Below are 24,676 nucleotides of genomic sequence, written 5' to 3' on the forward strand. Positions count from 1 at the left end.
AATGACACATGGCCAGGAGGTCATGAAAACTTTCTACCTTGGGAGTTTCATGAAAGAGCATTAGAGCTTCCAAGTCATTAAGCTTCTTGGAGACAACCCTCCAAATAGGGTTTCAATGGGGAAAACGAATTTTAGTTCCTTATTGTAAATAATTTTAATTTCTTTATTTCTAAAAGAACTATGGATAGAGATAATACTGAGTATAAATTTTTTAAGAAGAAAAACTTCCTTTTAAGGCATGAAAGATTGTAGGAGAAAAAAATCTTGGTAGCAATTAGAAAGTTGTTAGGATAGGAAAAAATTTAGAAATCTTAGAAACTATTGGAGTGCTTTTAGGATTTAGAAAAGTTATGGATACGAAATATTTTGTCAATAAGGAAAAAGTGAGTCTACCTTAAAAAACATGAGAGATTTATGGAATAAATCACAAGAGATTTAGTGAATAAATCATGAGAGCTTTAAGGAATAAATCATAGAGTGATTTATGGATTTAGACAAATCTAATTTTCTTGAAATTTGTATTTAATCTTTGTAAACCTGGGGAAAACTAGTGGCCAATTTAATGTTAAATCGGGCTATAGAAAGTGAATAGAGATAATGTATGTCTCTAAGCATATGTATGTACAAAGCTAGTTTAATGAATGAGAGTTCATGCATAATTGTGAATTTAAGAATTTTATGTGAAGTGTGACCTGATTATTTGATTTCGAAGAAAGCATGGAAACTTGTTTTGTGATTGAAATATCAATGCAATCCAATAAACTTTGGATCATCAAATTAGCAAAAATTGCAGATTATTAGTTTTGTGACTACTGGAAAAGATATCATTATTTGTTATTCTTAAGATTACAGGTTTTTGGAAGTGAACATAGCAGGAAAAGTCAAATTTTCCTACATCAGATGCACTAGAGACATATAGGAAGACTATGCAAGTATCAAAGGGCTACTCACATAGACTTCACAACCTATAGAAATGAGATGTCATGTAGTCCTAAATTTAGTCAACTACATGGTTTGATTTTGTTTCTCCATATATAATTCAACCATTTATTATAATATGATGTTGTGTTGTCTTCATTGTATCAATATATAAACATAATTAATGATTTCTATGAAGACCCTTTCATTTACCTTAGCAAATGAAAATGGCATGATTATAGATACTCCTTGATGTGTGAGATTGGGAAAAAAATGTATAATTGAAATATATCATAAATAATATGTTGGATATAAAGAAGAGAGAGAGACTCATGGAGGTGAACCTAACCTTAGAGAAAGAAACAAAGCCACATGTAAGATTACCAAATGTGAAATCAACTTACCACTTATACCACTTATAAATTTCTTCAATAGGTCAACCATACCCATACTCATGTCATGATTAATTCAAATACAATGCTAAAGTACTAGCTTGGGTAATTTTAGGCATATAATTTTGTATCAAAATAAATCTAAAAAAATGTTATTTTGGTTAAAAATGTGATGAATGTATGTGGCTACGAGGAAGCGCATAGCTGTTGTAATACAAGACTATTAAGGTAGGGCTTGACACATGTTTATAATTAAAGTTTCGTGAAGCCAAATAAATAAATCATTTCTCATCAAAGATATAAAAATTTTCATTTCTTGGTATTTATTAAACATTTTGTAATGCATTCAATCTATAGAATTACGATGATTGTAAATTTATACAGTTCAGTAGACAAATACAATGTCTTTATTAGTTTGTTATGTCCTTCAATTCTATAGAACAATATTCGTCATTTCTTGTATCATGCGACTTCCCTAAATCATAAGCTCTCTAAATGTATAACTAGTATCAATTCCTTTCCCTCGACCTTTAAGGGCATCTACTATTGTGCAATATGTTTTTCATTAAATCATTGATGGGAATCTCTAAATGTTGATAGTTGAATTGCGAGCAACGTCTAATTAGTCCTTGATTCCTTATGCTTAAATAATTTTTTATTTCAAGAAAAATAATAATACAATACATTCATATTAGCAAGTCTATAATGTTATTCCTTGTTTCAGTTAGCAATAATAAGAATTTAAAAGCAATATTTAAACTTTTTTTTACTTGTCCATTGTGTTTTTTTATTATTTACTGTTGGACACCTAATCCTCAATGGGTTAGTGTGGAAGCCAAATAGACAAAAGGAGTCCAAGAGACCTTGGGATGTGGAACCCAACGGTCACAATATGTACTATAAATGTATATCAGTTGTTAATAAAAATGTACTCTCATGTTTTATCTTTCATATTCATTTGCTGCCATGTGTGTGTTTAACATGGTATCAGAGCGGGCGAATTCTGGCCCTCCTCATATTTGAGTCATTGTTTTCTTGTGGCCTTTTGTTGTGTTTCTTTCACCAGACCTATGCATTGACCATTAATGTTATGTGGGTCGTGAACTCTCGATGCAGTGATATTGCTGCTTGATTGATTCATGTGTTGGTGTTGATCTTGAAGCCTAAGCGAAGTTCACGGGAATACAAAATGTTTGAAGACATATATATCCACGTGTTGGAATGGAAAATTGATTTTCCTTGCATTGTGTCTCTGTATGCCGGTTAAAGGAATTCTAAACATTTTGAACATCCCTGTGCCTGGTGATCTCCATGTGTAATTCCTAATATGAGCGATTGTTTTCTGTGGCCAGTTCTACTGTCAGTCATATAAAAAAACGTAGTCGGTTGTTGCAGTTTTATTCTGCATTGAAGAAAGACCAATTTTAGCCATTATCCTGCCATCCCTGACACATTTATGTGTGATAGTTCCTTACCTTAGTTCCTGACCTCTGAAATCCACAGGTCTCTATTTTTGGCTGTCGTTTCTATATCCTTCGAAATCCACAAGTCACCATTTTTGGTCTCTGATTCGCTGAACTGCCATACTAGAGTTTGCTAGTCGCTCTGCGATAACCATCTCTACTCCAATAAATATGCTCTACGTTAACTCCATATACGTTGCTCCTGCTCCACATCTTGAATTCCGCTCTGCTCTACATCTTGAATTCCACTCCCATACAATAGGTCCTCCAGTAGAAAAATTGCATACAAACCTGCACGAGACCATTTCAAAATTTTCCCAACCAAGTGGTGTCTCCAGAATTCAAGAAAGAACAACTACTAAGGAGAAACTTGTGTTCAATTACGCCTTTTATTTCCCTCGCTCTTCTCGTCAAGGCAAGCGAAAAAGAGGACGGATCTTACGGAAGCCTGGAGGAAACCTATCAGGCATTGCGGTGTTTTCAGGTTCTTGGCATCAAAGCGAAGAATTCTAACTGGACATGCCAAATGGCGTTTGAAGCACTAAAATATTCTTCTGCACAAATTAAAGACATTTATTATGCACTCAAAATCACTGAGATATCGAAGTGTCCATTTAGTGATGCCGATGTAGTCAAGGGCATTGCATCAAAGCTGTTATCACACATAAAGGGTGCTAAAAATTTGCTCGACTACTATTACCCTCTCAATTGTTTGGTCTCTATCAAGAATCAGGATTTGGCATCTGAAAGTGGCATTATTCTGGAGGATGCCAGTGGTATTTTTCAATCGATCAAGAGTTTAAGTCAAAATGATCGAACATGGAGATATACATCAAGTGAGGGTGAATCTAGTCCCCATGATGTTGGGCTTGCCTTAGAAGCACTTGTTGGGGTTGTAGCATTGGCAGAGTCTAACATTGAATAGGCTAAGATTGGATTGGTCCTCTTTGGGAAGAAATAACTCAAGAAATAACTCTAGGGAAGAATCACTTGCCAATTATCCGAGGGAAACATTCACGCTGCTGTTGACAATGTAATATCGTTGTGCAGAGGGACAATGTAAGTCGGTCTGAGAGAGAGTCTCAAATATGTCGTGGTTGAGCAATTTCTGAAAGAGCGAAAAATGATCGTATGAGTGGGCATGAATTATTCCTTTCAGATTCAAGATTTTTTTTTTGATGATGTTGAGGCTTACAAAAAGTACAATAGGGAAGACAAGGAAGATCGGGCCAAGGAGGTGAAGAAGAACCCAAGTCATTCAACGGCAGAAACCTCAACTTTTGGGGTTACAGCTGAAGAAGAGGAGCAAATACTAGGTGAAGATGATGATGAATTGGACCTTGATGAATTGGACGAGCTAGAAGCTAGCATAGCAAAGACTACAATGGCGGGAGTCACCGTGTAAAGCTTAAACTTGAGTGCTTTCAACGTAACAGGTATTGCAACACCTTTTGGAAGTAGAACAAGCTCTCCTACTCTATGAGCATAGATTACAGTATCTCCATTCCAACCATCACCAGCAATTTGTGGAAGGAAGTCAACATCTTGAGCACGCACACTACCACTCGCCTCTCTTGGCTCTCCACTCACACTGGTGCCATAATAATTAGAAACTAGAATTCAGAACATTGCACACCTCAAGTCCAAGAGACCATCATTTATTAACAGTGAAGTCCCAAAGAATCTATATTAATAGTGAAGTTTGAATCTATCGTGGTGCATTGAATGTTTATGTGGAAGTATTGATTCATTTTCCCTCTCTGAAGCTCAAATTCCAGTTTAAGCTACATACATATATTTCAGAGATCACATATTCGTTGTGCATCAGTAGTCTGTACAATTTAGTGTTTTTTTGTTCAAAATTTTGAGTCAGGAGGTCTTGAAACACACAGCTATAAGGTTTTTGGAAGTGTGCATATATTCATCAAATATTCAAGACAAAGGATTTGATTCGAGGAGCTAAAATTTAGCGTGGAGGTTTTGATTCCATTGCTAATGTTTTTCATTTTTGGATATAATTAGTTTGTGCAATCTTTGAAGATGGTGGTAAAAGATGCGTGAATCGTGAAGAAGTGTTGAAGAAAATTGCAGACAAGTTGTATAACAGTTTGGTCTCTTTATAGAGACATCGCCTCATCACTGTAGATTTTTTAGAAGACTTATATCCAAGCCACTCTATTAATTTCCATTTTTTCTCTAGCTTAAAAAAAAAAAAAAAAAATAGAGTTGCTTCAGTACTCTTTTGCTGTAAGTCAAAATGGCTTTAATTTATGATGTATTAGATTTATTAAATACTTTAATACAATCCAATGATGATGGGATGGTAAACATCAACAAAGACACTCTTTGTGACATTTAGACCTGCCTGCATAATGCACAGGAAAAGATTGATTTTTTGCAGCTTGAATCACATCTACAGCAAGAAGAGCTACATCAAAATAGACATCATTCTAAACCTATTTTTATTCAGAATATTGAGACAACCACCCATCAACAGCAAGTCAATAATGTTACAGTTCATTCAGAGTTAGTATCCCATAAAGTAGCAAGGTTACATGCAGATGCAAAAGTTCATCTTGCACTTCCCAAGCCTATCATCAGACCATCTGTTATTGTTTTGGTAATTGCTTAATGAACTAAAAGATAAAGAAGAACATAAAGATAAAATAATCACAAGTAATTATATATAAGAAAATGTTTTTGCCTTTTTGATTTTCTAACATGGAATCAGAGCTAAGGTGAAGGAGGAAAAAGGAAGCCTTGAGTATCTACTAGAAGGAATCTAAAGGATTGATCTAGGGATCATATAAGGAGCTCTTAGAAGAGAAGAAGTTCACTATCTTCAAGGGAAATGTCTAACACATTAAAAAGTGAGAACACTTTAGAAGGAGAATCAAACTACATATCTTGGAAGAAGATAATTGATCTCATTCTTGAAAAGAACAAGGTCTTAGATGTGGTCAAAGGGAAGGTGAAGAAACCTACTGAAGAATCTAGTGATGTAGACAAGGTGAAGTATAGGGAATTGGAAATATTGGCTATGATTTTGATGGTAGAAAGCATTAAGGACAATCTTGTCCCATACATTTCCAATATAGACCATGCTTAAGAAATGTATGAGGCATTGACAAAATTATTCACTATAAAAAATATTGGTCAAGTGGCAAGCTTTAAGGATGAGTTAAGAACTGCTAAGATGAAAAATGAAGATACTGTGGATTCCTTCTTTGTAGGGATATCAAGTATTATAGATGAAGTTCAAGCCATAGATGAAATAGTACCGGAGAAGGAGTCGGTAATCACTGCATTATTGGGATTACCACCTACTTGGAGTTCTTTTGATTCAGGTCTCAATAGTTGGAAAGAAGCTCGCACCTTTGTACGATTATGGAATGCTTTCACCCAAGAAGAAATGAGAAATTCATTAGTATCCAACAACGAAGAATAAAAGGTGTCAAATTCATACTCCACTTCCCACAAGAAAGGACACTCCAAGAAGTCAAGAGGACCAAGGAAGAAGATTAATATGTCCAAGATAGAATGCTATCAATGCCACAAGATGGGTCACTATAGAAGTGAATACCCCGACAATTCAAAGAACAAGAAGAGAAGCAGGGATCAAGCCAATGTAGCTGAAGAAGTACCTCCAAAGAAAACTAAGCCGAAGAATTGGATTTAAAGGACTTACATTAATAAAGTCCTTTGATCAAGCCAATGTAGCTGAAGAAGTATCTCCAAAGAAAACTAAGCCGAAGAATTGGATTTAAGGGACTTACATTAATAAAGTCCTTTGATCTAAGCTTTAGTTATTTAATTTTGATTTCTAGTTTTTAAGTATAACATATTTTGGAAAAACATTTTTATTTGTGTTCAAGGAATAAGTATCCCTCAAGCTTGGAGGGAGCCCTCATCAACCTCCAAAGATAAGTATCCTATTACCAGTTTCACTTTCAGTTTTCCTTAATTATCTAGTTTTTTTTGCATTAAATACTAATCACATTTCTACTCTTATTTTCCTTGTTTAGGAAAACTGTTTGAAGACTCAAGGCAAAAGGACTCACAAAACAAAGCAATAGAAGTACAAGGTTTGTTAGGAAACAAGAGGTATGATTTGAATTACAATTTCTTTCTCTATCCATATTCATTCTTGATAAACTATTTCTTGAAGATTCTTGATTGGGTGATTCATCATTAGATAAATATACCCTCCTCTTATCTTTGATTACTCTTATGGAACCCTAGAAAGATTCATTATGAAAAACCATAACTTAAGGGTATGTCAGTGATTATGTGAAACCCTAACCTACTTAGGGTTATTGTTGAAAGAAAATGTCTGATTTTTTGATGAAGTCATGTTTGGGGTTTTGGTATGGTTATGGAAACCCTAACTTGTTAGGGTTGGATGGTGATGTCTGATATCCAGAACCTTTGAAGTATTGGTAATTTATGGTTTAATATGTTTTGTATTGAAACCATAGAATATTAGGGTTTGGTAGAGTGTATAAGCAAGACCCTTATGATTTCCTAGAAATTAAATCCTTGGGATGTGTGTTTGTTTGATCAAACCCTAGTGTAATCAAGTTTGTTATTTGTCTGACTCTTATTGATATTTGTGTAGTTGGGTTTGACTAACACATGTTATGATATGCTTATGGACTCCTAGATATATGAGTTGACCTAATTGTTGACGGTCATGAGCCCTAAGGGTTTGGAACTAAGCCATAGTCGAAGTTTCCTCTAAGATGATAGTTTTGTGAGTTCTAGGGTTTTGTAAACAAACCTTAGTAGAAGTCTAAATTTCTGATATATGATGAGTATGTGATAATTTTAGATTTGTGTAAGACTTTTGAAATCTTAGTTTTGATTGATGTTTGATTGTTTGATAAAATCTAGGGTTTGCAACAAACTCTAGTGGAAGATAGTCATGTTGTTACTTTCAATTGAGTTGTGATTGGTTTTGGTTGTTAAAATATCATATATGAAACCTAGGGTTTGTATGAAATCCTAGTAGGAAGTATAACATATGAATTCTGAAAGTTGTTAGATACATTATAGATATATATTTGTTTGAATTGTTTCTAGGGTTTGCAATATGATGTAGTAGGGTATGTCATACCTCTGGAAGAAACATTGAAAACCTAGATATGAAATGCTCAAAGTCTTGATGAAGTAGTCTAGGGTTTATGACAAAAACCCTAGTAAGAAGTTGAAGAGTACGTGTCTCTTGTTTGTAATTAAGTTTGGGTATCTGATATATAAAGTTGTATGCTTTTGTGATTTTGATATGTCTAAATTCATGCTTCTATAAATTTGGTTGTACTTTCTATATAAGTTGTGCAGGTACATACTCTTCAATGATGGTGAAGATGTTTGTAAAATCATGATGTGAATGATGATGATCATGATAAATCTAATGAGAAGGATGGAAGCCATGAAATATTCTCCGATGTCATAGAAAAGAAGTAGAACTCCCTAAATTAAGAGGGAGCCTGGATGAAATCTCCCTAGGATAAGAGGGAGCTTGAATGAAAGAAATCTCCCTAGGGTAAGAGGGAGATTGAATAAAATAAATCTCCCTAGAGTGAGAGAGGGAACACAGATGAAAGGAATCTCCCTAGTTGAGAGGGAGGTCATATCATAGTCATGATGGAAACCTTGAAAGAAGTAATTGGTGAATGTATTTTGAAGGGTTGTTGAGATAAGAAAATCAGATCGGTTTGTGGAATATGTTGTTGCATGAAAAGTAGGAGAGGAAACTGTATGGTTAAAGAATCTTTTGTTAAGATTCATCTGGAAAGCTCTATCCTACTGTGGAAAAGTTGAAGCAACATCAAGTTGTCTGGAAGACCCTAGAGGTTTGTATCTGCTTATGTACATTTGAAAGTTTGTTTCTGATTAGGGTTGTGTTTGTACATGAAAATCTCTTAGAAGTTTGATAGCATGTCTTTACATGTTTAGTGTTGTTGATCAGTTTGATTGGAGAGATTTGTTGCTGATCTATTTGATCAAGGAGGATTTGTTACCAATTGAAATGATTGAGAAAGTTAAGACTTTGTGTGAGACATTGCCTAGGAGGACATCTGACTGACACTTTGTGTTGATGTCTAGTTCCTGAAGTAGGGAGGGTGGTGTTGGTCATGGAGCTATGACCTCGGATACACACCCAAGTCCTTGGGTTGATGGTTAGTAAGTGAGCCTGATAGTACCTAGAAAGGATGAAAGCTTTATTCCATCTTAGTCCCACTTGGATAGATTTCCCTGGTTAGGAATATAGTCCATGGAATTGTTGTGCCTAAACTATTGGAGGACCATGGATAGATTGCCCTAGTCAAGAATCTTTTCCATGGCATTGCAGTGCCTTTGTTCATGGTTAATGTGTTATGATATCTTCCTTGTACTTATACTGGATGAATACCTCCCTAGTTAAGAGGGAGTGTTGAAATTTGTAACTAGGTTTGATCTTCATACTTATATTTGAGATGTACTTATAAAAAAACTAAAGAAAATATTTTTATTATTATAATGACTTAGTAAGGCATGAGTTTCATGCTTGGGTCATCATGTTTTAGGTCAAATTCCCCATTGAGGACTTCTAAGATTTAGTCTGAGTCATTAGATTCATTGTGCATTTAAAGAGACCCTTCTTGGACTTTCAGATCATGTAAAAATAATTATTTTTGAGTCAAAAATGAATTTAGTCTCCTCCACACCAAGTCAGCCTCAAGAAGGTCAATTCGACCTCAAGACAAGTAATTCAACCTCACAGAAGGGTTATAAATACAAGGAGTTTGAATTCATTTGGAGCATCTCATTCTCTCTCACATAGTTTGATCTCTGAAGCTAGAAGTTGGAAAACTGGGAAATTGTTTAAGGGCTAGAAAAGGAGCTGGAAAGAGGTGCGAGTTTCTGGAGGAATATAGAAGGCCTCAAAATAAAAAATTTGGGACAAATATCACTCAATTCCGAGGTGTATCAAGGGATATCGAAGTTCTCCAAGTTTGGTTGAAGCTGCTGCTGCTGCTACTGTTGCTAGGTCGAAGCTACTTGTGAAGGGTTGTCATCTACAAGAAGGATTGAGGGCTGACTTGGTGTGGAGGGAATCTCTGTCTGGGTCTAGAGTCTTGTATTATCTCGAGAAACTATTGAAGGAAGAATTGTTGATTGGGTTTTCCCCTGGATGTCCGCCTACATCTGTTATTGTTTTGGTAATTTCTTGATGAACTAGAACATAAAGAAGAACATAAATACAAAATAATCACAAGTAATTATCTATATAAGAAAATATTTCCGCCTTTCTGATTTTCTAACAAGTAGTCCTTTGATACTTGCACAGTTTTCTGATATGTCTCTGGTGATTCAAAACTACATGATATGATAGTTTCAATCATGACACCCATCTAGTACAAAATTATAAAAGTATTTTTTAGTGAATTTTTTTAAATGACTTAAATACTATATAGTGGTATATATCATTATACGATTGGATACACATTATTAAAAGGGACCTACCACCCTTATTATATGAAAAACTTTACATCAAATAATCTTCAAGTTAACGTTGATGGATACCTTACTTAAGAAATATCTAAGTAAGTTCTCTCATTCATACACACTAATTATCTTAATTATTTCTAGTTATCTACTTCTGGTTTTGCAAGTAAGAACCATATCCCAATTTCGAGATTCACTGTTAATCTAAGGCGTTTTTGTAATACCTTGAAGTACTTGTCATGGAACCTATTACTATCTGACATTGGTCAAGGAAGGAATAATTAAATTGAATAAACCATTGGTATCGATGTACATATAACAACTCAAGGACTTAAACCTCTTTTCATATAAAAGTTTGACTTATGTAGATACAATAGGTATATATATTTATTTTAATTCCCAAAACTAAATTTATGTTATCATTCCTTAGGGACATTAAATTCAGGGTTCTTAATAACGACAATGTTCTGATTTAGTAAACTATCAATCCATTTATTTTGTGCACATAATACAACTTAGTCATCGTTACTTGTATTTATATATTTATATTTTTTTTATACCATTATTATATGTGTGTGTACCGATAATTAATTTATGGTAATTCCACACACAAGCATATCGATGATTAATTATTGGTAGTTCCTTAGTATAATAGAGATGGATTCTTAATAACGATAAGGCCTTCCAAATGTGAAACAATGTCATCACAACTACAATGAGTAATACTCACTAGATCGATGCAGCACCGTGGTCTAGTATTACCATAATCAAGCTAGTCTAAAAGAACATATACACTCTCAGAATTCCATAGATCGAGCTCACAACACAAGCAAAAGAATAAAAAATGAATCCCATATATCACAAACACAATAGGACAACCGGAGATCATGTAGAGGTATTAGCCATGCCCCTTGTATGCATTGTCTCAGTTGACTAATTGTAGAAGTGGAGTTTATAGCTCATGAGACCTTCATAATCACATAAGAAATGGTGAAGAACATATTGGTTTTGGATAAATTAGGACCATAACCCAAGCACATTATCTGAACAATTGATTACAATCTACTTAGATCCTCGGGATTTTTTCTTATGTTTGGGATCTATAACTGGTGCAAACACTAGTCTTACTTTGAATGCAATGTTATAAAAAAAACTGAACATTTTAACAATTTATAGAACACTATCTCACTGTATATTACATTGAATTAAGAATGGATTGTGTCAATAACTACTACTAATAGTGCTATTAATTCCCTTCAAAGGAGCTCACCTGAGAGCCAACATATGTACATCGAGGATAGATTGACATTCTTTCATTGATGGAGACATGCACTGAATTCCCTTATAAACTAACAATTATTCATCTCAAGGGTGACATTGGCATTCAATTCTTGAGCCACAAAGTTGGATGAAATGATAGTTATGAGATCCTAGGTGTATGATCGTGATATTTGATTTGATTGCAACAAGTTCAACATGATCAATCTTGGGAATAAATCAAATGGAATAATTAGATATCATATAATTGATCTTGGATTAGGTGCTCAACACACACAAAATTTACCTCCCCAAGAGTAGAAACATTTTGATAGATTGCCTCTTATGGACTCTATAAAGTCAATATTATTATAAATTGAGCTTAGGAATGGTGAATTAGTGAAATCTTCGGTATGAGTTGGGCTCATAGGTGAGAGTGCATGAATTTAGGTATTGGTGGTGCTAACCAAACTCTCTGAACTCAAGTAATTTATAGATTTTGAATGATGATTTATGAATTTCTTCGACCTAGCACACAAACTTTTAGTTATTTAGATGGAACAATGTATTAAATATATTCATCTTCACAATTAGCACGAGATGGATAATTGCAATTCCCTAACATTATTAGAAAATGGAAGAAGGAATAGAGATAACATTATGATCAATTTGGAATCAATATTACATGATCCGTTGAGTGGAATGATTACTAAAGGTTCGAAATGATGATTTATGTAATAAGATATGAGGTCAAATGGCTAATACCAAATCGTATGATCTAGATAGGGCATTAATCGATGTATCTTGAGAATTTAACTGATACATTACAACTACAAGCAATATTCTTATAGATTCGGGCTTTAATTAAGAACCAAGTTGTTGGCTTAAATGGGCCTGACCCAGGTTCAGAAGAGTTATTTAGCCAAACAAATCCCGCAGCTACTAGCCCCTTCGGCAACAGCCCACGGAGCGCGAACTGAGGTCTCACCCAAGGTAGCAGGGGAGGGTGTTGGAACCAGGTTTCCGCATCCTAGGGATGTCTTGGTGTGGTCTGGAGGTTTTGCGCACTTGTTTACAGCTCCGTGCTTCTTGGTATTCGTACATATCCAACTTGATTATATCTTTCTTATTAGTGCGCTATTCTATTGGAGGATGTGGTTACCAATTAACAGTGTCTTTAACCAAACATTTAACCAACACAACTGATTCGCGCATTAAAATGAACCCAGATTTACATTCATTCAAACCATAAGTAGATTAAATTAAACAGATATTATGACAGCTCAGAAGAAACATAGAATTTCAGAAGAAACTTATCTTTATTTCCACTTTATCCTTAATACATCCAGATCTGGCCTACGCAACAGGGGTCCACGCACACAGCTATGGACTTTCCAGGCCTTTGCGCACACAGCTGCAGAGCCTCTACCTACTACCCCAACCCTCGACTAGGACTTATAGACGCTTTCAGACTATCTTCTTCAAAAACCCATTACATTTCATATTCCAGATTAATTATCCAAACTCTACTATCTCTACCCATAGAACCTCGCTCTTTTTATACCCTTCCTTGGCCTGCGACCCTTACGTGGGCCGACTCTATTTACATTTCTTTACATTATTTTCGGGCAGACTACCATTTGACTCAACCTATTATAATTCGCGCTTCGCACTTTCAGCAGAGTCTTTACCAAAAATGTCTAGCTCCGCACCTCCTAACCATTGCGCGGGGCTTCCGCTACCCAACATTCCCCCAACACAATCATCGTGACTTGTCCCGAGTCACTCGGCTGGCACAATAATCTTCTCACGTAGGGCGGTTAGCATCCTTTGTGCCTCACTTGTTCTAGCAGCAAATTCTTCTGTCATTCATTGCATCATTTCCACGTGTGTGGCCATTAACTCAGTCTTGGGTGGCGCTGTCTCAATGGTGGCATACTTGCTTTGCATATGAGCTACCCTACGCTCGATGGTTCGAAACTACAAATGCCTCGTCCAACCATGGCTGGAGATGAGCTTTAATCACGGTTGCCTTCTGCCGGGCCGCGTCAAATTGGATCTTTAGGTCCTGGGCATCCCTTATCTTAGCCAGGCATTGCTTAATAATAACAGAAGACACGGTTCCTTTGATCCTATCATAAGCTTCCTGAAGCTCCTAAGCTTTGGTTTCCAAGCGTTGAAGGGTTGGGTCCTCTTGAAGGATCATGAGTGTGACAATCGACTGTGTGAATAGGTCTGTACATTCCTTCATTATTCTTGTAAGCATTTCGCGGGCGACGGTGATGATGTTCTTGTGCTGCTCCATGATCTCAGGGGGTGTCGCCGGCTGTGTCTACAATTTTAACTCTGCATTATGCACACTAAGCCTCGATGGATCTGTGCAGCTTCCTCCTTAGCATTATGGAACCCAGTAGCCAGCTTCTGAATTTGGGTTTCAATAGAGAGATCAGCCGTAATCTCCAGCTCTGAGGCACTTGAGCAAGCTTCTGTGACAAACTGCTGCACTTGATGGTTCTGTGTGATGGCTTCGTCCCTTTGGAGGCACATATGTTCGAGATTTATCTTCTGCTCCTGGAGGATTTGTTCAGTACGGCCTTCTTGAGTGCGAAGCTCTATCGTGGCGCTGTCCTGGAGCTGTTGCAAGCTTTCACGTGGTAAAGTAGCTATGTTGAGTTCCAGTCCTGTAAGCCGTCCCATCACAACTCTATCCTCCACATTGTCGACGATCAAGGCGCTTGCTGGAATTGCAACAGAATAAGCGACTTGGGTCTTCAATAATGGTTTCGTAGCTTCCATACCGGAACCCTTTGTAGTAGTACGTTCATTAGTGGGTGTGACGCAGATTCCTAATGTCTGTAACTGCATACTGAGCTCCCCCAAGACAATCTACTATTCGGACATGGCGTCGTCAACTGCATCATGTTCGGCCTCGCAAACGGCATTTTTGATGTCATTCAGGTCACCCTCAGTTAGGGTGGTCACCTCGCTGTCTATCTTAGATGCCTTCACCTTCTTCTGTGGCTTCGGTTGCTCTAGTGTCGCTGAGTGCTTTAAAGGGGCCCTCTTAGTAGTGGATGGAGTATCTATCGCGACCAACTGAGTAGTTTCCTTCTGACTGCCTTTGTTCTTTGTCGATGTCTCCTCGCCTGGTGGGGTCTTGCCTGCTACTGCGAGTGCCGCCTCCCGAGCTACTTTAACTTGCGCAGCCAACTATGCATTCTTCTTTTGTTGTGTGGCACACTTGGCTTCCTCCTTTTTTCTGAATGGTGGCTTCGTCATGTTCTTCCACCAAGGGTCTGTGCCAGGTCGCTGGCCAAGTATCCCCAATCCCGTCAATAACGTCATTAATGGAAATAAACCAAAGTGATGTCCATGCCTGAGCTGGGTCCTTTCGAACCCTAATGTAGACATGATGCATGTTTGCTTTAAATTCGGCAATGTGCTTCATGCTTTCATAGATGTCATCCATTAAGGAGGGTAACTTATTAATCCATTGACGCATAGTTGCATCCATTAATACCCAAAAGATTTTAATATTGTGAATTCATCCCGCGTCCCTTGTCACCCAAAGGGAAGCATATCGAGTGGCTTTAGGCCATTCCAGATCCAAGACTGGAAACTGGCTTTCCTCGGGTAAGTCAGTGGCGACCAACATGATGGACAGGAGCAGCCATGCATAATGGAATCTCATGCCTTCCTCCTGCACATCGCAGCAATTGGTCTGAAACTCTTCACAAAGGAACTGCGACCAATTGAACTGTACACTGGCTGCGCATTCCTCAGCAAGAGCGATAACTACGGTGGGGACCTCAGTGCCACGACATTTCCTCATGACTTTCCTTGCCAGCAATTGGGTGGCAACGTGGACTGCATTGTCTGAGATACTATCAATGATATACCCTCGTTGTCCCTTGGCGAGCTGGTACTTCTTTTTTAGTCGTTCTATCATCGCGACATTGTTACCTTTATCAGTAATCTCCCGAGGGTCTCTCCCGTCGCAGGGGAGGTGCGAAACCTAATGAACAAGTTCTGCTGTGATATGGACGGGTTTACCAACCCATAATATGTCCTCATGAACTAAACAGAGCAACTACTTTATGACCAACATGGTGATAGGGGGCCAGAGAAAGTGAGGAATCGACAAGAGACAGAGCAATCAAGATTTGTCCACCTCTTGTAGCCACGCCTTTGGTTGTAGGGTGGTCAAAATCCCTTCTATCTTCTGATCCATTAGTTTGTCTGTCGCTAGATGGGGAAATTTTACTATATCTGCAAGGTCCCAATCTTCAAACTTCATTGTCATAATACGGCCAACCACCGAGTTTTCCACAGGCACAACTTTTGGTAGCGATAGGGTGATGATTACAGAGTCGACTTCATCCAGATTTGCAGGTACTTTGGCCTTCCCTTTGCTTGGTGGCACATACTTGGGTCGTCATACTGGCTGTATGGGATCTTCTTCAGGGAGGACTTCTTTGACGTATGTGGGAGGACCCTCATCTTCTTCCTCGCTTTCAATTATCATAGTTTTAGCCTTCTCCTCCATCGTGAATTTTCCAGATTGCAGGTGCCGGGGCGACCTTCTTACTGGGTCTGGGCTCTGAGGATCCTTCTTGGTTCGCGGCGTCCAGGGAGATTTGGGGAGCTCGGTGCGTGGCTGTCTGCGCTTGTCTGCGGTAGGATCTTGTGCCTTCAGGATTGCGTCTTGGTAATACTTGGGCAATTCCTGAAACCATGGACTATTTTTGAATTGCTCGTCACTCATCATGTTGTTGACACTGGGCAGTTTTCTTGCAGAGCGGTAAGACATGGTGGCGTGACCCTGACTCTGATTATATATGGTTCGATATTCAAAATTTTCTGCTTGCCCTTACGTTAGTTCATAAATGCAATTTTGGCGGTTATTCCTCTGCCTTAATTTCCCACCACCCGTTTGTGCTTTAAATGGGTCATTATTTCATAAACAATACTTGCAACGGTCACTTTCCATCTTTCCTTCGCGGCAGCGAATCCCCAGGGATGCAAATGCGGTTTTTGTATGTATGAGGTGGTTCTGTCTCGCAAACTTACAGCAGCCTAGTTTATTATCCGACACCCTCTTTCAACTACATGGGGCGCTAGGACTGGGTCTCCGATGGATAGTCAGGTGGGCAAACCCTAGTACGGGTCTTCCGTTTCCTGACTAACCCGGGTTGCGAGCACCCTCTTCGTTCCCTCGATTCTACTACTGAATTATGGTGCGCGCATCCCTGTTCTTTCGAGTGCAGTCACAACGATGCTAGCGGGGTCAATGCTTGTAATAGGGTAGGAGAGCCAGCCACATTGGTTTCCTTTGGTAATTCCTTTCCGTAATCTAGGTAGGAAACTTCTAACTGCAACTCCGCATTTTCTTTGTCCAACTTCATACTTCGTGCGCGGAGTCGGGCCCCAGTTTCTTCTAACTTATCAAGTCGTATTTTTCCATGCATAATGGTTTCCCAAAGCTGCTGAACTCGGTCGCAGACATCGTCACCGCTGGAGTGATCTACACCAGTAGTGGTTAGTGAGGCTGTAGAGAGATGGTTCCTCCCAGCGTTGTGACCCCGTGTTTCGCGCAGGTCCGGTTAGGTTGTCAGTCATCCGATGCACATCCGTATCTTTCGAACTACCACTTTATGCCATCGTGGCCACTACGCATGCCCTCTAATCCGGACTTGAAACCACTGCCGATATCCTAGCTTCTGCGGCTCCCCTCCAAGTGCGCACAACCTGTCTTTCGGCACACTGGGCTACTCCTGTATTACGCATAATGTACCGGGCGGGCCGAGCTACGCTTCGACGGTCGCGCCATTCTCCTCTAGTCGGGGTCTTTCTTCTGTCGTTATGCGCTGTACCGATCGGGTCACCATATTGCAGTTGAGTGTCATAGCTGCCTGAAGTCGATTCTGCCATCGCTCTGTCTCCTCCTCAGAATCTATGGTGCAGATGCTATCACGTTCCCACGAGGTTCTTCTATTATCGATGGACTGCATTCGATCTGAGTCTTGCATTGTTATCTAATAAATGCAATCCAGTTCGTCGTCACTTCCTTCATCGCGTATGGGTTCCGTATAGCGTTCCCCTTCCGCTGGGTCCAACGGAACTACTACCCATAGTGACTTCTTTTTGAATGTCATCTTGCGTCTTTTTAAGTTAATGATCCCTTTCATGTCTGTGGCCCAATCAATTCTGAGTAGTGCAGGGTAAGGATTGCTGTCATCAACAATCTCTATGACTTCGAAATCAGTTTGGGTAATTACACTGTCGATATCCACCGTCACTCCTTGCAATCAACCCATTGGTAAGATCTTTTGTTGGTTGGCCATTTGTAATTGAATTAGGGACCATTGTAGTGCGGGCTTGCCCATACGCTCCCAGGTTTGTTTAGGCAATACGTTTGCATCCGAGCCTAAATCCAGGATGACTTGATCCATTTCATAGTCACCAATTTGCACTGTCAGTCTCATCTCTTGTCCGGTGCGCATAGCATGTCTTCCTATCTTTCGGACGACCTGGAGTTCACCAGATTTGGTGCACCTGGTGATCAGCTCTTGCAATCCTTGCACAGCCTTATGATCGCGCAACAACTTCATGCAGGTTTCAAGAAAGGTAGTGATCATGGAGGGGTCCACTCCTAACTCCATTTGATCCCTCCTACCTGGGGTAGAAGCTTTTGTGAAGCTCTGTTGAGCTTCTCTTGGCCCCGTCTTCCCCTGTTCCGGCTCAGTATTATGTTCATGGATAGGTGTGTCGCACCTTTTCCCGCCTTCATTCCCTCCTACAGTTGTGCCACTTCTTAGTACCATATTTATACTAGGGTCCTCTTCGCAAGGTTCCGCGTGCATCATCTGGATATTTTGGGTTGGTGGAGATTGGAGTACTCCCTTTTCGCTCAATTGGGCAATTAAGGTTGGATAGTCCACCAATTCGTGATCAAACTGCTCATAGTAGGGACATGAGATCCCGGTTGGGTTAGTGCAGTCGCGAATGTAGTGCCCCTGTCCACCACAATTATAGCAAATTAACTATCCACAGCCCCATCATGGTCCCATTCCTCTTCCCTAGCCGCGTCCTAGAAATCCTCCTCGCACTTCAGTCTACACCTGGTAGGCTAGGGTTCTCTTTAGCATTGAGTCATAACTTCGACATGTTCGCTCATCGTGTCCCATCGATTGAAAAAAGTTGCAATACAACTGTTGTGAGGTCTGGGTATACTTTTGTAATAGGTGGCAGTTATCTGTCACATGCTTCCCTCCCACCTAGAAAATCACACACCAGAGCGCCGACGCAGTACTCAGTCCTACTTGTACCTCTACTTTTAACGGCATTGGGCCTCCTCCCGCCAGATAGTTTGCGAAGACTGGACAATGGTCCTTGTCGTGCGCTTAGCTCTTACATCTAATACAGCCTACCTCCAGACGTACCTCTGGTCGGGACACTCTTCCTTGCTTCAAGATTTGCATTTCCAGACTTATGTTTTGAAGTTGCGCGTGGATTTGCTGAACTCCTAACCCCGGGTCACGTATTGGGGTCGCATGTAACCTCATTGCTGTCTCCAGTGCCTCGGCTTGGGTTGAGATCTTATGTTGTGACAAAGTTTTCCTCAGATGGGGCGTCAAGGATGCCACAAACCATGCGCAATGCTGCCCATCTGTCAAATTCATGTTAGCTTCGCGAATAGTACTCTTTAATCTTTGGTCTAGATCCCATGGAGTTTCGCGAAGCAACATTTCTATCTCCTTGAACCCAATGGTCCACTGGGCTTCAGACTTTGGTCGGCCAAACTCTTTATTAAGCGCATCCTGGATCGCCGCTATTCCCTCATTTGGATGGTTGGTTGATTATTTTATGTACCATGTCAGCACACGGTCCTGTAGTGCACTAACCAACGTGGCCTTCTTGATGTTTTCATCTGTTATGCCTTGCGCATCCCATATAGATTTTATCACAAACCAGAATCGACTTGGCTCTTCATTCCCTACACCCTGAAATGTCGGTAACTTGACTGCGGTCGCCATCCCAACTTTCGGTGGTGGAGGGGGTGGAGGTGGTGTTGGTGTGGATGGAATTGACATGGGTGAAGCGAGTGGTGGTGTAGACGGAGGTGGTATCAGTGGGAAGCGTTCTTTAATCAATCGGACCGCGCTCCATGGCAAGAACCTAGCGAGTTCCTCCTCACTCTCCTGCGAGATAGAAACCAAAGGGTTGTTCTCTACTCCTCCTGTTCTTTGATAACCCCTTCCACTCTGCGTTACTCCAGACATCAATATACGCACAGAATCTATTTTTCGTACAACAACATCTTAATCCAAGTATTCAATGATTTGATGTACCTACCCCGCGGTCCTTGGATAAATTGCCTTTCTGCTTCGCTGTAACTTACGGTTATATCTATCACGAACTCAGTGATAAATCCTCCTATGATCCGATCTAACCAGTGGTCTACCACGCATGCAAGTCTATCTTCGGTGGCTTCCAGCCTGCACACCAGTTCTGGAGTCCACACTATCGGCTGACCTAATCTGCACCTCCCCACTCTATTAGCTAACTTCGCGATCCACTCGTACAATTCTATCGGGAACATTACGAAGAAGATCTCGTGTTTAACCGTGAATATATAGCGATCCAACCACTGTTCCTCTAATATCCCTGAGTTTTTGTTTTCCTGAACCGTGAACTCGTGAAGCTTCAGATCCCACCAATCTTCAAGTTCTTTCTTCGTAGGATTCCAATGTTCCCACATTAGACAACCCTAAGGTAGATCCCATGTCCTGGCAATGAAACCATTTGTTGGCTTATATGGGCCTGACCCAGGTTTGGAATAGTTATTTAGCCAAACAAATCCCGTAGCTAACGGCCCTTTCGGCAACAGGCCGCGGAGCGCGGACTGAGGTCTCACCTGAGGTAGCAGGGGAGGGTACTGGAACCAGGTTTTCGCACCCTAGGGATGTCTTAGTGTGGTCTAGAGGTTTCGCACACTGGTTTATAGCTCCGTGCTGCTCGGTATTCGCACAGATCCGGCTTGATTATATCTTTCTTATTAGTGCACTATTCTATTGGAGGATGTGGTTACCAATTAACAGGGTCTTTAAGCAAACATTTAACCAACACAACTGATTTGCACATTAAAATGAACCCAGATTTACATTCATTCAAACCATAAGCAGATTAAATTAAACAGATATTATGACAGCTTAGAAGAAACATAGAATTTCAGAAGAAACTTATCTTTATTTGCACTTTATCCTTAATACATCCAGATCCGCCCTGCGCACTCAGCTATAGGGGTCCACGCACACAACTGCAGACTTTCCAGGCCTATGCGCACACAACTGCAGAGCCTCTACCTACTACCCCAACCCTCGACTCGGACTTACAGACGCTTTCAATCTATCTTCTTCAAAAACCCATTACATTTCATATTCCAGATTAACTATCCAAACTCTACTATCTCTACCCATAGAACCTCACTCTATTTATACCCTTGGCCCGCGACCCTTGCGTGGGCCGACTCTATTTACATTTCTTTACATTATTTTCGGGCGGACTACCATTTGACTCAACATATTATAATTTGCACTCCGGCTTTCAGCAGAGTCTTTACCCAAAATGTCCGACTTCGCGCCTCCTAACTGTTGCGCAGGGCTTCCACTACCCAACACAAGTCACGCCTCTAGTCATAGCTGAAAGGTTCATAATATGTAAGCCACAAATTGTTATTTTTCTATATAGTGAATTATAAATAATAAAATCAATGGGTAATGCCTAGTTTTCAACTCCCGTTACACACACACACTCCAAAGAAAGAATCTAAAGCGTCCTTCTAGCCTTTTAACCCTAAATTTTATGTAACATGGTTCAATGAAACAACTAATGTTGTTTTAGGATATTCATAGCGAAATTTACCATAAGTGTATTATTCAAGGACGTATACACTAGGGTTAATCAATTCTTCACATTTTAGTATATAATCTGTAAGGGTAAATGTTAAATACACACATGGAAACAAATGAATATGAAAGATAAAACATGGGAGTACATTTTTATTAACAACTGATATATATTTATAGTACATATTGTGACCATTGGGTTACACATCCCAAGGTCTCTTGGACTCCTTTTGTCTATTCGGCTTCCACACTAACCCATTGAGGATTAGGTGTCCAACATCCCCCCCTTAATCCGAAGGGTTATGTATGAGTCCAAGAAGAGAGCTATAATACAAAATGTGCAAAAATGCATGGCGGCACTAGGCTGAATGTGATCTCTGAAATGTTGGTCTAAAGGGTGGTGGTTTAAGGATGACCACCAACACTGGAATGCTTAGTGTAGTTCCTGGAACTCTTCCAAAACTGGCAAGAAGCTGAAGTATTCTGCTAGAGGAAGTGCTCCTATTGTTTTGAAGAGGGAAACCTTCAACCAGGAAAGGGAGGTCTCACCCCGCATAAAAGGGAGAACTTCAACCTAAAAAGGGAAGTCTCAACCTGTGATGGTTTAAGGATGACCAACAATTTGGAATGCTTAATGCAATTCTTGGAACTCTTCCAAAACTGGCAAGAAGATGAAGTCTTCTGCTAGAGGAAGTGTTCTCAATTTTGTTCCTGGAATTCTTCTGAAACTGGCAAGAAGTTGAAGTCTTCTGCTAGAGGAAGTGTCCCAGATTGCCAACTGAAGGCATGCTCAAGGGCATCTTTGTTTCTGGCTACAACTCTGGAACTAGTGTGGTAGGTTGTGTCTTAGGCTCACTTGATGTGACTTTGAAGCTTGTAGATGACCATCATTTCCCCCCTTGTCAGATACAAGGTGAGATGATGGAGAAAACTCAACTGCAAGACTGTTCAATACTCTGGGACATGTTCTAACACGTGATTGGAATATCTTCTTTGTTGTTGATGCCCATTGCCAAGAAGAGATCCATCCAAGATGAATCTTTGTTCTTGCAAGACGTTTGTTTCTGAAGCATCTGTGTGAAGAATGGGTGGTTTTATGATAGTGCTTACATGGATGAAGATCAAAAAAGTTATCTTTCAGATGGCCAACTCGGTCACAATGTTGGAATTTCACAATCTGTTGTTGTTTCTGTTGAAGAGGAGTAGAATCTGGAACAACTGAAGGTGAACTGTCATGAATGAATCCAACACTCTGAAACTGAATGGGCTTGGAGTAGTCTGGAATATGAAAGGACAAGTCCTTCTCATATTCGAGACCAGTTCTGTGCTTGTTGTGGACAAGCTGTTCCCAAGTAGGCGTATAGCCATGGAAAAACCCCTATCTAGGGAAAAACCTAGTCAACAATTCTTCCTGCAATAGTTTCTCGAGATAATCCAAGACTCTAGACCCAGACAGAGATTCCCTCCAGACCAAGTCAGCCCTCAATCCTTCTTGTGGTTGAAAACCCTTCATAAGAAACTTTGACCTAGCAGTATTAGCATATCTTTGACCTAGTAGCAGCTTCGACCCAACAGCAGTAGCAGCAGCAGCTTCAACCAAACTTGGAGAACTTCGATCTCCCTTGATACACCTTGGAATTGAGTGAGATTTGTCCCAAATTTTTGGTTTTAAGGCCTTCTATCTTCCTCCAGAAACTCGCACCTCTTTTCAACTCCTTTTCCAGCCCTTAAACAATTTCACACTTTTCCAACTTCCAGCTTTAGAGATCGAACTATGTGAGAAAGAATGAGATGCTCCAAATGAATTAGAGCTCCTTGTATTTATAGCCCTTCTGTGAGTTTGAATTACTTGTCTTGAGGTTGACTTGATCTTCTTGAGGCTGACTTAGTGTGGAGGAGACTAAATTCATTTTTGACTCAAAAATAATTCTTTTTACACGACCCAAAAGCCCAAGAAGTGTATCTTTAAATGTACAATGACTCTAATGACTCAGAATAAATCCTAGAAGTCCTCAATGGGGACTTTGACCTAAAACATGATGACCCAAGCATGAAACCCATGCTTTAATAAGTCATTGTATTAATAATAAAAATATTTTCTTCGTTCTTTTGATAAGTACATCTCAAATATATTTATGAAGACCGAACCTAGTTACAAATTTCAACACTACTCACAAAGACTTCACAAACTATAGAAATGAGGTGTCGTGTAGTCCTAAATTTAGTCAACTACATGGTTTGATTGTGTTTCTCCATATATAATTCAACCCTTTCTTATAATGTGATGTTTCGTTGGCTTAATTGTATCATTATATAAACATAATTGATGATTTCAATGAAAACCCTTTCATTTACCTAAGCAGATGAAATGGAATGATTATAGATGCCCCTTGATGTGTGAGATGGGAGAAAAAATGTATGATTGAAATACATCATACTTAATATGTTGGATCTGAATAAGAGAGAGAGAGCCTCATGGAGGTGAACCTAACCTTGGAGTAAGAGGCAAGGTCGCCTATGATACAACCAAATGTGAGATGAACTTATTCTTATAAATTTCTTTAATGGGTTGACTATACCCATGCTCATGCCATGATTAATTCAAATACAATAATAAAGTTTTGTCTTGGGTAATATGAGGCATACAATTTTTCCCCCATGGGGTACCTCAATTAGCGATGGTCGTGAAAATGAAGTGTTATGTGTGAGGAGCTTCAAGGTTCAAATCCCCTTGATTCACTTGTGCCTACAAAAGGAGCATATGTAGGAACCTAGAGGTTATAGTGATAGCAGTTGGAATCGATCTCGTGTCACGTGACTCTCTATATATATGTGTGTGTGTGTGTGTGTGTGTGTGTGTGTGCCTATATAACTTAAAGTGGGACATTTCTTAGATCTAATGCACCTATTCAAGAATGTGTCAATCGGAAACATATTACTTCCACTAGCAAAGATACAAATGTTTTTAGAAGTGATCTAATTGTGTTAAAGGTAAATAAAAATTGACGAGAAAAAAGAAATAATGAATGTGGATGGCTAGAAAAATTATCATGTTTCACCATTGATATTGTCTAAGGATGACTTAAAGCTCATGAAGAAGGAAACAAATACAATTAAAACACCAACATGATACAATTCTTAATTGAGAAAAGCATTCATTGTTGTTGTTTAGTTGACGAGTATTAGGACACCTATTCACCATAATTTATTAAAGTTACATATTACTAATGTAGTTGTGATATAAACT

This window comes from Pinus tabuliformis, chromosome 8 (assembly GCF_031772625.1).
Source record: "Pinus tabuliformis cultivar Carrire ecotype Pingquan chromosome 8, CPIR1, whole genome shotgun sequence".
In the NCBI taxonomy this organism is placed as follows: domain Eukaryota; kingdom Viridiplantae; phylum Streptophyta; class Pinopsida; order Pinales; family Pinaceae; genus Pinus; species Pinus tabuliformis.